A 13,490-nucleotide genomic window follows, 5' to 3' on the forward strand; every position below is an offset into this window, starting at 1 on the left:
TTTGTAGGCATTGTACCTGACCTTACACTGGTATGTTCATCGGTTTTGTTATAAGTGAATCACAGTCAATTTTCCAGTTTTGTAGGCTAATTTTTCTCATTGCTTTCTTTCATAAATTATTGAAGCAGTTCTGAATTCTGTTGGAGTTGGAAATGTGGCTACTAGTATACGGGATTTTAAAAAAAAAAAAAAAAAAAAAAAACTACTGAGACTATTATACGGGATTTAAAAAAAAAGAAAAAGAAAAAGAAAAAGAAAGAAAGATGAGATGGATAAGATGTCAGTGGCATAATTGATTTATAAACTGGTTCGCAGTTTTCTATGATTGAATTTGTGTTTATTCGATTGATGGTTCTTATATGTATGGGCATCCCTTTGCAGAGTGCTTGTTGTCTACATAGGTCTTTGAACTTAATTTTCCTGCCTTTTGCTTTGGCGTTCTTGGATCGATCTTATAAGTTAGTATTACTTGATACATTAGTAAAGTTCTTTTGTTTTAATTACAAAAAAGGCTCTTGATTGTCACATATTTCTTTGTGCTTTTCAGAAAAATGAGTGGCTATCAGTTCCCTAATTTGGAGATTGGGATCAAAAGCATGATGTGTCGGATTATTCCATGGACTTTTCATATAACACCAAGGTTCGGTGTCTCCAATCAACTGAGAGCATTTTTTTAATTTTAATTTTTTATAATGGTGATGTGGGATGTTTGTTTGTCATCCATAATAGATGGCTGATGTGGGATGTCCGTTTTTTAATTATAGAACGATCAGTACAAATATTGCTTCTTTCTCAATTAAGCAATGTCTGCCTGTTAGAATAGTTGAAGTACTCTTTTTTAAAAAAATTTAAAAAAAAATGATCTTTGGTAAGTACATTTCTTTGACAAAGCTTCCTAGAAAGTATACTAATGATAATTGCCAACTTCATGCATATGCTGCTTTTAGGATTTGAAAGTTTAATAACCGGGGAACTCATTGTGGAGCCCCACAGTGTTTCTTCTCTTCTTTCCAAGTCATCAATATTCTTCTGTCGGGCAAGATACAGTTAATGACATCAAAAACCTGCATGCAACCTATCATCATCTTTCCAAAAATTTTTTGTAGTTGGCCTTGTATGCTACCTAAAATAACAGTATTGTAGGCAATTTTATACAACCGTATGGACTATATAGGTTGTACAGTTATATATGTACTAGCAAGTGGTTGATGTAGAGCCATATATATGAGTAAAATGCTGAATTTACTCTCTTATCTTGCGCATTGGGTGTTTATACAATTGTATGGTTATTCAAGGCTCTATGATTGATATACAAAACATAATAATTCAATTGCATGACATAAATGATGTATGATTCAGTTTCGGTTGGACCTGTGGGTCTTAGGATCAGCAAAGTAGCTATCCAGGCCATCCATTTGACTGGGTTTGTGGGTCTACAGTCCAATTGGATGTAAATGTAGGCCACATCCAACAATCGGATGGCACATGGTCAACTTAGACTAGTTTAATTCGTATGCAGCTCAATTCTCTTGGGATGGTTGTTTTGCTACAACTATGACTCACTCATTCTTACATTTCTCTGTAGGAGGATCTCTTTCTATGCCATTGGGTTACTTCACTTCTGTTAGGTTGAATTATCCATGTAAGTGTGGTGGATGCCGATGTACATGTTGAGTATATTCATGCTTCTTTGGCCTTACCATATCTTTTTCTATGAAAAACAATTACCCTCATAGCATCTAGCATATTTTATTTAGATGTCCTTATGCAAAATAGGTGACCTATGCTTTTACTATCTGTAAGACCCGTGTCCTAGCTCGTACCGTTCTGTAGGCTTCCGCGGTCCTTCCGATCGAATTCCAGTGAACCGCGATCTTTTATCGGCAATTGTGCCTAACCCCGAGTCGTATTTCGTATTTCAGAGTCGGCTCTACCCGAGAATTGTACCAGTGCAACCGCGCTGTCGCCACGGTTCCAACGCCGCGTCTCTCGCGCCGAGGCGATACCCAAGCCAGGAGATGTGGGCCCGCGTTCGGTTTGAGAAAACGCCGCACGTTGTAATTTCGAGAGAATCTTTACGAAATATCACATCAATCCATCAATCAATCAAAGTACTCCCATCACCTTACACCCCATCCCCAAGTACAACCACCCCTCCCCTAAAGTCAACACTCTCTTACAACCAAGTACACTTATCCATCACTCACTACTCCTCTCTCCCATCACTCCTGTCTCATCATCTCTCTCTCTCTCTCTCATTCTCCCAAGCAACCCCAAGAGAAGAATCGTCCATGGCTTCCATGGAGAAGCCATGTGTGGCCCACCTTCCTATCACCCAATCCCAACCTCTAAAATCGATCTCAACCGCTGAATCTTATTCCCTTGAAGCTCTACAACACGTTGGTGGAAGAATGAAGAAAAAGATCCTAAGGTGGGTGATTTTTATTTTGATTTGATGATTAGACGGCCCACATATGGTGGAACCCATCTTGATGTATGTTTTGGTATTTAAGAGGGACCTATAGTGGCGGGGTCCCTCCATCATCCGATCTCTCTCTCTCTCTCTCTCTCTCTCTCTCTCTCTCTTTTCTCTTTCTTCTCCCTCTTGTGATGATATGTGGCCCACCTGATCCAGACCGTTCGATCATGAGACCCACCTTGCTGTCTAATTTTTGGCAGGCCTTGGATGAAGGGACTCACAAATATCAGTTTGATCCACTAGGAGGGCCGGGACCCACTGTGATGAATGCATCTCATTTATACTGTCCATCTGTGAAGGCTGCTGGACTGACGTCCAGCAGCTGTGGGACCCGTGTGGTATGTGTTACCTCCACATCATTCGTCCACGCGGGACGTATGGACCCCACCTGGATATATGTTTCATCTTACTGTCCAACACCTGGACGGTAGCAGCAATGCAATACCAGCTGTCTAGCTGATGGGCCACGTGTAGTGGGAACCAGTCCTAATGTATCTGTTGTATCCCCTTAATCAAAGATGGGATCCACCATGATTTATTTATTTTAGCCGCACCATCCAGATTGTTGGACAGTGGGTTACACCATGATGCTTGTGTTTTAGCCACGCTGTCCATCTGCTTTGGCAGCTGTGGGCCTAGCCCACAAGTTCTGCACGTGTGAGGGGTGGGGCCCACCTTGTTTGTGTACGCTACATCCAGACCGTCCAGCGGTCTGGACGTGATCGTGGCCCACCTGGCATGAATGGATGGACGGCAGGGACCATAGCTATGAAGTTGTGGTATTGACGTCAGCAAACTGTGTGGGGCCGTACGTAATATATCCATGATGCCCAGCAACGTGGCCCCACATGCACGTGTGGACTCCGCCGTGATGTACCTGTTTCTCCATGCCATCCATCTACAAAGGACGTGGGCCCCCTGATGTGGTTGTTGCATCAACACCGACCGTTTATTTTGCCGTATGGTGCTGCACCTTGATGTATTTGCTTCATCCACACCGTCCAGATGATCTGGACGGTGCTGGACCATTTGCACGGCACTGTGGGGCCCTGATGTATGTATTCTACCCACGTCATTCGTCAAGGGTGCTGTTGGACTGACGTCCAGCAGCTGTAGGACGCAGCAGAGCAGAGACGTACGTGTTATATCTAAGTCGTCCGTCCGTTCTGGACGAGTGGGCCCACAATGATGTGTTGTATCTGCACACCGTCCATCCATTTAAATGGGACAGGTAGGATCTTTGAGTACCCACCTTGTATGTATTATGAGCGCCGTCCGTCTGTGATGCGGACCCCACAGTGATGTATCTGTCTTATCTACGCCGTCCAACAGATGTGGGGCCCATGTGATGCGTGTGCTTTATCCACACCGTCCAGATATGTGGGACGGTGCTGGACCTCATTGATGTAAGTGTTGCATCCTCACCGTCCAAATGGACTGGACATGGGACCACCAATGATGTTTGTGACTGTCCATTGAACACCGGGACCCGTCGAAATGTGTGCGGTTTATGCGTGCGGTCCATGAGGCCTACCTTGATGTATGTTTTATATTCGCGTTGGCCATTCTTGGTAGGGCCCGTTTGATGATGTATGAGGCCCACCATGATGTATTATGTACACACAACGCCCATCCATTTCAGATAGAATGAGGGCCATGGGCCCCATTGCTTCGTAAGGCCCTATGTGATGTAATTGAGGCCCATTAATGTGGCCCACTTATTGTATTTGAGGCCCACTTGCAATGTACTGAGGCTCATGGGTCATGGCCCATTGAGGTGTATTAATGGCCCATGCGCAGGGCCTGCCTCTTATATACATTTGACCCATGTGCAGGGCCCACCTGTTGTGTATTTATGGCTTTTTTTAGGCATGGCCCATTTTGATGTGTAGAAGGCCCAGGTATGCGGCCTATTGCGATGTGTATGGTGATGTATATGAGGCCCATGAATGAGCCCCCTTGTGATGTATATTTGAGGCCCACCTGCGATCTATTGAGTCTCATGGGTTGTTGCCTATTGTGACGAGTATTAGGCCCTTGTGCAAGGCCATGGGCTCACTATATGTTTAGCCATATGTAGGCCACTCCTTGGGAGCAATGTTGGTTAGATGTCCACATTGATGGGCAATAATAGTTGGATGTTCACATTGCGACCTTCCTTTGGGCCTTGTTAGGCCCATTCTCATCATTTCCTTAGTGAGTTAACCCAAATAAGGGGAGCCCCATTCGCCGTAGACGGATGACCCCATGTCATCAGATTTGATATAACCACAGTCGAGTGCCGATCTTTATACTATGGTTTATCGGCTCATCATCTATAAACCCCGCCTTATTTATATCTACTGATTATCGGTGCCGATTATCGAGGTCGACACCGATTATTGACCCTGATTATCAGTGCCGATTATTGACCCTGATTATCGATGTCGATTATCGTGAACGATTACTGATTTCGATTGACATGACTGATTTGCCGATTTTAATTATTGATCGATTCTGATTGTCGTGATCGATTTGTTGATTTCGATTGTCGTGGCCAATTGTCGATTAAGATTGACTTGACCGATTTCGATTGTTATGGCCGATTGCTGATCCGATTGACTTGACCAATTGCTGATTAGCGATCGAGGCCGTTTATCATGATCGATTGCTAATTCCAATTGACGTGACCGATTTGTCGATTCCGATTGTCGTGACCAATTTGTCGATTTCGATTGTCGTGGTCGATTACCTATTTCGATTGACTTGACCGATTATTGATTAGCGATTGAGGCCCTTTATCATGACCGATTGTCGATTTCGATTAACGTGACCGATTTGCTGATTCCGATTATTGATCGATTCCAATTGTCGTGGGTGATTGCCGATTAGTGATCGAGGCTGATTATCGTGACTAATTGTCGATTTCCAATTGATGTGACCAATTTGCCGATTCCGATTGTCGAGTCCGAGTTCCGATTTCGATTGTCGAGGCCGATTTCAATTGTCAAGGCCGATTATCGAGACCTATATGGTGTATATGCGACTTGTACTTGAGGCCCATTGTGATATATGTTAGGCCCATGTGAAAGGCCCATCGTGATGTGTATTAAGCTCTTGAGTGAGACCCATGGTGTTATATATTTGGCCCTTGTGTGAGGTCATGGGTCCACTATATGTTAGGATTTATGAGGGTCATTCCTCGGGGGCAATGTTGGTTAAATGTCCATATTGTCGAAGTCGATTGTCAATGCCGGTTATTGATACCGATTATGAGTATGTGACTGCATAGCATCATGATACATGCTCATACGCATCATCTGCATGTTTTTTATGAGATGTGGTTGACCATTGCATATTTCATTAGGCAGATTGTTATGAGACTCCTTGATAGGCAGATGTTATCTCACATGAGCGCACGGTATGCGCAAGGTTGATGCATGGCTGGATTGTATGACTCATGCATCTTGCATTGTGTGCCTTAGCGACATCAGGGTCATAACCTCCATAGGCATATCGTGGATGGCTAGACGGGACACCAAAAATCTGTTCTACATGGGGTGTTATAGATATCCTTGGGTGAAAGTTTCAGAACCCTCTTGGTTCCAAAGGTTGCTCCAACGTCTAGACCGAGTGAATACATGAGTGCATGAGAGCCGTATACCGTTAGGCCGCGTCTTTCACTGTGTCGTGGTCGGTTGGAAGGGGGTACGGCCTTTCCTGCCCAAGAGGAGGGAGCAATGCTAGGTTAAATCTGACCAGCTCGAGGAATGGGTCCGCTATCGATGAGCCGGGCCCGATATTGGCAGGCGAATAGTGAGGTATCTTTCACTCACCTTGTTACGCATGATGGGGCGGCAATCTGGTTTGGATTGTAATAGACCCCGGTGATTTCTCAGAGAGGAACTGTACTGATATGTTGACTTATTGGGCAGAGATTACATACTCATTCATTCACTATCCACTCGAGCTGATGGTGCGCAACTAACTGTTGTGTACCTTCGCATGGCCAGGATTTCGATTGGGCGCGCGACTAACTTGAGATCAAGAGTTTACTATATTGAGTCTAGCTATTCAAATTTAGGTATGAGACTGGTTTGGATAGAAGTCCCTTGTGATGGACCCCATAGCCTGCGATACTACGTACTCTCATCCCAACTTCACTCCAGCTTGGTCATTTCATTCGCACTGCATATTACATTGCATTCGTAGTATTTAGCATTTTGGGTTGCTATGTTTCTGCATTGATATGACCGTTAGCATTCACCTCTTGCATCGCATAACCTTGGTACGGCTGATGACACTTATAGACTTATTAGTATATTTTTGCTTATTTCGATATTGTATGATTTAAGGGAATTGTATCCTCGAAATCTAGTATTTGGCTCTCTTTGACTCCTCATTTGCACAGTTGATTTGCATTGCGTGCCTTGATATTATATGACTCATGGACTTGTCAGTACTTCCGCTTAATCTGATATTGCTTACTTGGCACTTACTTTGTGCACACACTTTCACCACCCACTAAGCTTTCTATAAGCTTATGCACGATAGATGCGTGCAAGTGGCAATAGGTTGCAGCTGCGTTGAGCTTGGAGCATGCAGCGGACTTCTGGAGCTTTAATTTTCGACATATGTATTTCCCTTTCAGCATTATATTCAAATGATTATATTAGTGGATATGTGATGATGATGTTGCCTTTGTGATTTGGGTAAACTCATAGTTATGCTTCTTACGAGATAAATGTACATTGGAAAATCCTCCTTGTAGGATCCCAAGATCGGAATCTGGTGTATAGGCGCTGGGAGCTGAGAATGGGGTACTATGGAGGCTGTCGGCACCGGATTTCGGCAATCGGGATTCCTATGAGTCCGATCTCCGGGTTTAGGGCGTGACACTATCTCTGTCACTGATGTAGAGTGATGTAAGGATAAATGGCTCTTTTAATTCTATTATTCAATCTCATCAATATTAAACTGGTCCACGATAAACTTTTAACCACTAATATAGGTGGTAGCAGGGTTTGATTGTAGTACTAAGCATCATAGAAATACAAAACTTGTTGGAGAAATAAATTTCCAGCTGCGAACTAAATTCCAGCCGTTATAAGACTTTCCCATTTGGTAGAAGTTGTTTTCTAGTGATTGGAAACCGTTTTCAACAAATTGAAGTTGTTTTCTAGCCATCAAATTTTAGATGAAATTCCTGAAAAAGTGTCGATTTCTTTTATTTTTCGTTTTCTTATTTATGTAATTATTACAAGCTTTTATAATTTGGTGGTGGACACTCTCCGGCACATATAATCACAAGACTAAGTTGAAGAATATATCTTTCAGGTTTTGGCACTATTTGCAGGAGCACTATTGGAAAAACAAGTTGTAGTCATATCCCCAAATTTGGTAGTTGATACTTGTTTGGATGCTTTCCAATTCCATTTTTTATGAGCAACTTTCGTCAAAATATGTCGAATTTAGGAGCGGTGCAATTCAAAAGTGAGTCTAATGAACAACCTGCTTAGATATATATAAAAACCTCAAATAGAAAAAAAGTTCATGCCTCTTTTGGAAATGTGTGGGAAGAGCCCTACTGAGTTTTTGTTAATTAGGAACACTACGACAAAACAGGGTCTGTTAAAAAAGAAGATAGCTGAGTTTTATAATGCCCACATCAATTTCAATCTTGTTGAGAAAAGAAGATAGCTGAGCTTTATAGTCTGTTAAAAAAATGTGCTTGGACAATCTATGATATCTAGACATTTCATTTCAACAAAGATGCAGGATCCAAAGACCACTATTGTATTCACATGTTGCATTACAACATGAAACACCCTGGCCATTATCATCTGCACATTGTAGATATTGATGAAAACTATAGTTCTGACAATGACCAGAGATGTATCTGTTTTATCAATGGTAGGAAAGATTGAAAGAAACAAACACACACACAAACACAAAGCTCTGCCATATCTAGTTCAGTTGTGCTAAAGGGAGCGATGCATCTATCAGATCAGCCAGTGGTTCCTCTGTTACTTTCTGAAGATCTGCATTCTCCCAGTCTTCAGAAATGATGATTGTATTCTCAGTTTACCAAGTCTGGAAACACTGGTTTGGGCTGGGCTGTCATAGGATCTCTTCTTTAGTATGAACTGCATGTATTAGTAAATTTTCAGAAGTTCGAACCCATATTTAATCATGATTAAATTTCAATAACACATCTAGTGGCTAGTTGTAGAATGATTTCTAGCAGAAAGATTGTTCCATCCAAGCCCACCTGCTCAGGTGTGTTTATTTGCACCAACTATCATGAAATTTACACCATATTAGATTGCTTAATCATTAAATATCATGAGCTTTTGTTTGGTTTGCATTCTATAATCTATAATCTATACCTGTACCAATAATTTATCTAAACTCAATCTCATGATTTTAGAACTTATTGCAAGTTGAATTTCAATCCTATTATGAAGCATCAATTAAACTAAGGCCGTGTTTGTTAACGCTGAATTTTTGCACTTAACACGGAATGGGGAAAATTTTTCGTGTTTAGTGGTGTTTGTTAACGCGGAAGATGGAAAGCACTAAGTGGTTTTTCACTGAATTCTTTCAATAGGAGTCTAGCTTAATGGTGAACGCGGAAGATTTTTCATTAAACGAAATTTTTTTGCTTCCAAAAGTATCCCTTTTCAAGTTACGACGGAAATTTTTTCTTTTAAATTATTTGCGCAATACAAAATCAACTTTTAACTTGTGAAACTTCTTTATGCCCCACCATGATTTATGTGTTTGATCCACACCATCCATCAACTTTTTCAGATAATTTAAGGTGTGATCCAATAAAAGAAGCAGGTCCAATGATTAATTGGATCATAAGGTGGGGATTGAACATCCACCGTTAAAAACTTCTTGAGAGCTAGAGAAGTTTCAGATCAAGTCGATATTTGTGTTTTCACTTCATCCACGTCTACATGACCTAATGAATAGGTTGGATGGTAAAAAAACATCACAGTGGCCCTTAGAAAGGTTTCAACGATGGATGTCATTATCACTGTAGCATCCTTTTGGTGTGGTTCACTCAAGCTGTGGACCTGCTTCATCTTTCATATCATATATTAAAATAATATAAGAAAAATAATAAACAACTTATATAAAACACTTACATCATGGTGGGCCATACGGATCTCTGCCCGGACCGTCTGGGCGAGGGTAGGATGCATTCCGTGTTTGAAGCGGATCAGGGAGCCCGCAAAGGATTGAGATTTGGGAAGTGGATTGGCTAGTGTATTGACGTCAGCAAGTTGTGGTTCCCATCATGACTTATTTGTTATATCCAAAACGTCCATCCATTTTTCGACCTCGTTGTAAGGCTTGAACTGAAAAATAAGACAGATCTAAAGAAAAACTAGACCACATTGCAAAAAGCAGAGGGGGATTGAACGTCTACCATTGAAACCCTTTTGGGGTCACAGAAGTTTCATATCAATATGAAATTTGTTTTTTCTCTTCATATAGATATTTTTGACCTTATAAATAGATTAGATGGAAAATAAACGTTACAGTGGGACCTGTGAATTTTTTAATGGTGAAAATCATTATCCCGCTGATATTTTTGGTAGGTCCATTTAAGCGTTGGATCTGCCTCATTTTTGTGGTCATGCCTTAAAATAATTTGAGAAAAGGGATTGATGGTTTGGATGTACAAATACATCACGGTGGGCCACCCACAGAACTACCCATTCGGAGCTAGGGACGGGCGGGGGTAGTACCCAATCCGCGTCCTTGTAGAACACTGCGGCCTGCGAAAGCCTTTCGCACGAAGTTCCTGCGCAAGTATGCTGGCTGGGTGGGGCCCACTGCAATGTAGGATAGAAATTCATTCCGTCCATCGGTTTTGAGAGCTCATTTTAATACATGGGACCAAAAATTAGGTGAATACAGAACTCAAGTGGGTCACACCAGATGGAAAACTAGGGAAAGAAATTCCCACCGTTGAAACCTTCCTGGACTCCATCTTAATGTTTATATGCTATCCAAACCGTTTATAACGTCATTCCAAATGGGATGAAGTGAAAACACTAAAAATATAGCGTGATACAAAACTTTATGGCCAAAAGAGTTATTCAACGGTTCTCACTAAATACCCCATGTTTCCTCTCGTGTGGCCCACATGAGTGTTATATACATCTATTGTTTGATCTCACGTCCTAAAATGAGATTTTACACAAACATCTCGGTGGGTCCCACTCAGCATCCTTGCGGAGGAACTTCCTGCGAAAGGCTTTCGCAGGAAATCCGCGTGCGGACTCTGCACTCGTCCTGGACACAAGACGGTAATGGATTGGCTACTCCCACTGCCACCGGCTAATGGCTGGTGGTTGATGCTCTGTGAGCCCTATCATGATGTATGTGTTTCATCCATGCCATCCATCTATTTTTTCAGATCATTTCATATGTGAGACAAAAAATTAGGTACATCGAAATCTCAAGTGGGCCACATTACAGGAAACAGTGTTGAATGAGCGTCGACTGTTGAGGGTCAAATATTGCATATCAGACCCATTTATTGCATGAATTTACAAGCATGATACCGTTTAATAGCCTGATTTAATTGTGTTTGTAATGCAGAGTGTATTTACAAGCATGGACTGAAAAAGGGTGGTAAATGCATGAATTTGACGCTCCAGGAGCACCAAGGCAAGGAACGGACTCTAGAAGACCAAGAGCGACGGAATTATACACCAGGGGTCCGCGGAAATCGAGAAATTGAAGCTCAAGCGGCCTGAAAAGTGTCCAGAATGCAAGATCATAGGGTTTTCACCATCCGATCAGTTCAAAACTCTATACGTGGCCTGAGGACCATAAATGAACCGTACATGTAAAATTTCAGCTCCTGGATCACTGTGGAAGTGGCCCAACGGATAGATCAGCCCCTTTAATCATTATGTGGGCCCCGCCTGATATCTAGATATACTCCAATTTTGGTCTCAACGCCTTAACTTATGTGCCAAAACAGATGGATGGAGCAGATTTCTTACAAACATCACCATTGGACCCACACATGCAGTGCACGTGCAAGGTGCATATGTACACCGGACGAACGTAAAAAAAAGGGGCCGTCGGTCAGCAGGCGCTGACCGACTCAAACTTATTTTTTTTTCTCATTACGCAGCAACGCAACACTGCCGACCGTCGGTTCCGCTTGTGGGCCCCATCTATCATGTATCTCCATGATCCAAACCGTCCATTAACTCCAGATATGGTGCGTGACTCTCGCCTAGGTGTCTATATTTGTCTCCTGCAACCATACACAGATTCTAGCCGTTCAAACATATGACAGACGGTGATATGAAGAGTCCATGGGCCACACCAAATTCGAGCCATAACGCGTCATACCTGAACGGTTTTTCGAGGAGAATGCAGTGCACGGCGTGGATTTCCCAAAACAAAAGCGATGAGGGCCCCACCATCAGACAGCGAAAGTGCATAGCGCACTCTGTTTCGCAGCCGGACGCTGTCCGGTTTTTGCGGCGAGTTGTGCGCCCTTAGGGGCGATCGGACGGCTGATCCGAACCGTTCATCAGGTAGGTGGGCCAAAAATCTCCTAAAGGACACTGTCCTTTTGAAAAGAAGGCAAAGAGGAATAAGAATCCAGACCGGAATCCCGGACTGCGCAGCGGAGGGACTTTTTTTTTCGCAGCTGGCTCGTCTGCGAACTCCAGCTCTCCACCGGTCCTTGTTGCGTAAGGAGAGTCTCCGCATCCTATTTCCTGTAGGACTCTCCGAGGACAGTGCTATAAACATCAAACGAAGAGGTCTTGGATTTATCGGGAGGGAGAGAGAGAGAGAGAGAACGGCTGGAAGAAACAAAGGGGGCGGCTGCTGTGCACGGTTGGGAAGAGAAGCAGGGAGCAAGGGTGTTTGATTGGTTGGCTGCACGTCAGAAGGGAGCAAGGGTGTTTGGTTCGTGCTCGCTGAAAGCATCGGTTGGGTTTGGCAAGGTTAAGGAGTGATTTTTTTTTCTCTTCTTCCTTCATGTTCTTTTCTTCCCCTTTTTATTTTTTATTTTGTTGTTTATTTATCCTAGGCTAAACCCCTTAGCGAGGGCGAAGGGGTGAAGCTTGTGGTGTGAGGGGAGGTTTTACTTTGTGCCATTGAATTGATTTTACTTTATGAACGACCTTGATTATCGTTTGATTAAGGTGAATGTTTTTAGTTTTTAATGGTCTGTTGTGACTGAAATTAATGGGTCTGCGATGACTTTGAGCATGTTCCTACTCTTTTTATGTGTATGACGTCAAAGCCTGTTGTTCACCATCGCTCCTGGGCATGGTCGGATGACAGACATTTTTTCTTGATTTTCATAGCATGTTGATGTGGTTGGTAATTAGTTTAATTCCTTTGTTAACTTTCCTGGCCATGGTTTGGTGATGGAATCCATTCTAATTCATACACCTTTCATCTCTTAAAAACTATATCAATGTAAATTTTCATAATTTGTGATAGTGGCATAAGATCTCCCTGATCTCTACAAGTGGATCCTCTGAATCCCTAGTTTCCTTCCTCTAAATTCCTTAAAGTTTTAGATAATTATTCCACAATTATTTCTCAAATTCTATTTTGTTTAGATCGCATCTCAGTCTAGTTCTAGTTCTACTTGGTTTCAGATAACGTACAGGTATCAGTCCCTGTGGATTCGACCTCGGTCTTACCCAGTTTATTACTACATCACAACCCTGCTCTTGGGGTGTGAACAAGTTTTTGGCGCCGTTGCCGGGGACTGATAGTTACGATTTTCTGAAATTAATTGGTTTTAGGATTAGTTTAAGATTAGGATTTTATTAACCTTAGTTTTATTTATTTATTTATTTTTATTTGAGTTCAAAACTAACTTGTTTCCTGTTTTATAGGATCTGGATATAAGTTTCTCAATTGGTAATCCCTTCCTAATCTCTCTACTTTTTCATATTTTTAGAATTTAGGTTATTTCTTTCCCTTCTTAGAAATTAATTTTTTTTTTTTTTTTTTTTTTTTAGTA

General features: G+C 42.1%; 1 protein-coding gene across 2 annotated transcripts in view; it reads right to left on the minus strand.

Moving 5' to 3' along the window:
- Positions 1-13,490, minus strand: part of LOC131234590 (uncharacterized) — a 49,141-nt gene that overhangs the window by 13,405 nt on the left and 22,246 nt on the right. The window lies entirely within an intron of this gene.

Source organism: Magnolia sinica, chromosome 2, assembly GCF_029962835.1.
Source record: "Magnolia sinica isolate HGM2019 chromosome 2, MsV1, whole genome shotgun sequence".
NCBI lineage: Eukaryota > Viridiplantae > Streptophyta > Magnoliopsida > Magnoliales > Magnoliaceae > Magnolia > Magnolia sinica.